Source organism: Labeo rohita, unplaced genomic scaffold (genome assembly GCF_022985175.1).
Source record: "Labeo rohita strain BAU-BD-2019 unplaced genomic scaffold, IGBB_LRoh.1.0 scaffold_1893, whole genome shotgun sequence".
Classification (NCBI taxonomy): Eukaryota; Metazoa; Chordata; class Actinopteri; order Cypriniformes; family Cyprinidae; genus Labeo; species Labeo rohita.
In genome coordinates this window covers 9,962-12,807 of record NW_026128103.1, presented here as the reverse complement: position 1 = coordinate 12,807, position 2,846 = coordinate 9,962, and the positions used below count along the sequence as shown (strand labels likewise).

Genomic DNA, 2,846 nt, shown 5'->3' with positions numbered 1-2,846 from the left:
TGAAAATTTGGCATGTACTGCACCTGATATATATATATCCAAAACTTTGATTTTAATCTGTAATCGAATTGCAAGCTTGTGATTGAGAATCAGATCATGAAATTTGTCAACCCAGCCCTAGTGTTTACATTGTTCATTTCTAATACCTAACATTGTAGTTTTGCTTTTTAATCTTGTTTCTTGCAGAAGGAAGCAACAGTACAGAGAACAGAGGTGAGGATGACGATGAACAGGGGGATAAAATGGGGGACTACACCAGCGGAGATGAACAACAAGAAAAGATCAGTGTCAGCAGCTTCATGCAGTGTCTGACTGGTCAAGGACACATTCCCATTTCATCCACGCAGAGAGAAAAATTCAAAATACATGTAGAATTCAATCACGACTGTCAGCTTCAGTACGGTCAACAGCGTTTGTGCTGTCCTCTCGTAAACACACGCTCCTGTACCGTGACCCTGCCCACCCAGCACTTGGGGAATTACAAAGAGTTTCTCTGCATTATGTGTCAGGCTGTGAGGAAAAGTAAAGAATTTGGTCGTTCATGAGATGAATTCTCAGTGTAGTGTTTACTTCATCTACTGTTTACTTCATATAGTCTGATATACTGTTATCAGTTTGAAAAAAACAGGAATGTAACAGTTTTCATAGTTTATTTCTTTATAACAGTTCGTACTAAAGCATGGCCATGTATTGATTGTTGGCAGATTGTTACAAATTAAATTCAGAAATGAACAAGTATATTTATATACAATAAATTCCAATGCACAATAAAATCTGTGTCTTTAAGCTTGCTTGGTGTTTTTTCTGTTAAATTACTATGATAGATTTGTTGAAACAAACTCCCGACAAAGCAAATCCAGTTCTTTGACAGGGACATTAGCACCAGTTGAATTCAGCAGGTGTTCGAGGGCCTCAATCCATCTGGACTCAGAGGGCATTCAAATTCTGGAACAACAACTCCCAAGTCTTCACAGGCATCATAAGAAGCTGCTGTGTCCCAATCCAGGTCTGGCTCTTCAATGTCCTGAAGGTATAGCAGTTAAATACATGTTTAAGTATCTAGATTAATACCTTACCATAAACAGCAGTGTGGTGACAGGAAGTAAAGCAGTGTTACAATACCTCGTAACTTCTGCAAATGTGTCCAAGTCTGCCTGAAGTCTTGGAAGGAAAGTGTAGTGCACGCAGAAAAGTTCCTCAACCACTGATAAGTCGAGCAATCCTTCTGCCTCCAGCGAGTGCAGCATGTGCGAGTACTTGTTGGTCACCGTGATTCTGACATCACGCCAAAGACGCTCAATCCTATTAGAAACACTTTTGTTTTGTTCTTTTTAAAGTGTTAAATAAAACAGTGCAGATAATACAGCTGAGATTAATTATTATTTTTGAATGTAAAATATTTAGTTACTTCAGCGACACTGAAAAGCTGCCTACAGATGTACTGGTCAAAAAAATAAATATATCATAATTTGTTACGTTTCCATCCAAGAATATGAGCATGGGATACATGTTTCAGAATGGTTGTTTAAGAAATAAAACTCTACACACTGCATCTTTAAAGGTTATAAAAATAAAAAGCCAGAAACTAATCACTGCAAAATATCCAGTCAAAAACTCTCAAGTATTTCGACAGGCAGTATAGGTTGCTGAAAATAAAAGTTTTAAATAATTGATATTTTAGAAATTGCAGACAATTGTACTTTACCTTTGATTATGGACACTTTAACCGGCTGTGAAACTTCCCCGGTCAGCACCTCTTGAAGAGAACATGTACCTGGATATCTGCACATTTTCCACTCCTTGGTCTCCTCTCACCCTTATGTTCAAGATAAATAAATCTGATGAAATGAAACCTCATGAAAATCTATTTACAGACACACAATTGGTGTTTTTCGTTTCTTTCTTGTTACTATGCACACCTTGATGGTGAACCAAATTTCTGAACTGCTTCTGAGAAATAGTAGTAGCTGTAGATGCCTGGTTATTATTTGCTGCATTCAAGTACATCACCTGAAAATACAAAGAAAAAGAACAATAATGCAACAATAAGTACATGTACCTGTAGGCAGGAGAACATATAGACTGGAAATTAATGTATTACAGTATAATTTTCAAGAAACAAGATTCATTTTTATACATTTTGGAGACTGGTCTGCTCTTGATACCAGATGACTAGTAAACACTAAATAAAAATAAATAAATAAAATAAAAAAAACATAGTGTAACCTGTGTTTTTACAGAAACAATAAGTGAAAACACACCTTCCTGGAATAACCATCCACACCACCAAATATTATGATGTTGTATCTATTCACAAGACAGAAAAACAAAAGACAAAAACTTGTTTTTGCCAACTTACTGATCTACTATTTAAGATTATTATTATTATTCTTTTTCTTCTTCTGAGTCAAATTTCAGTATCTGTCTCCTCCTAGAGTTTTCAATCTAGAACCACCAAACTCGGTCCAGATCTTCAGACTGGTCTGACTCGGTGTGCTGTATCTTTTCAGACTGATCCGGCTTACGGTTTTCATAAACCAGACTATCAAAACCACCAAAAATCCCATAGACTTACATTGAGGGAATGTTCAAATGAGCAACACTATTCAAACTCCAACTGACAAAATTCAAATCTAAACTCCCAGAATCCCTTGAGACTCAATCAAGCTTCACTTCCATTTCCACTTGTTAATCCATTTACACTCATTTAAGATTCACTCTAATATTTATAATATTTCTAATCTATCGAGCTATCTAAATCATGCTAGCAACATACTAGTAACATGCTAATCATGCCAGAAACATGCTAGAAACTTTGCTAATCATGCTAGAAACATGTTAGCAAC

At 36.1% G+C, this 2,846-nt stretch overlaps 1 long non-coding RNA gene across 1 annotated transcript; it reads right to left on the bottom strand.

The window, feature by feature from the left end:
- Nucleotides 1-1,316: 1,316 nt before the first annotated feature.
- On the bottom strand, nucleotides 1,317-2,308 carry LOC127159070 (uncharacterized). The gene is made up of 3 exons (XR_007826349.1): nucleotides 2,262-2,308; nucleotides 1,920-2,010; nucleotides 1,317-1,816 (listed from the first exon to the last, which is right to left on the bottom strand). It is a non-coding gene; the product is annotated as an uncharacterized LOC127159070 (long non-coding RNA).
- Between the last annotated feature and the right edge of the window lie 538 nt (nucleotides 2,309-2,846).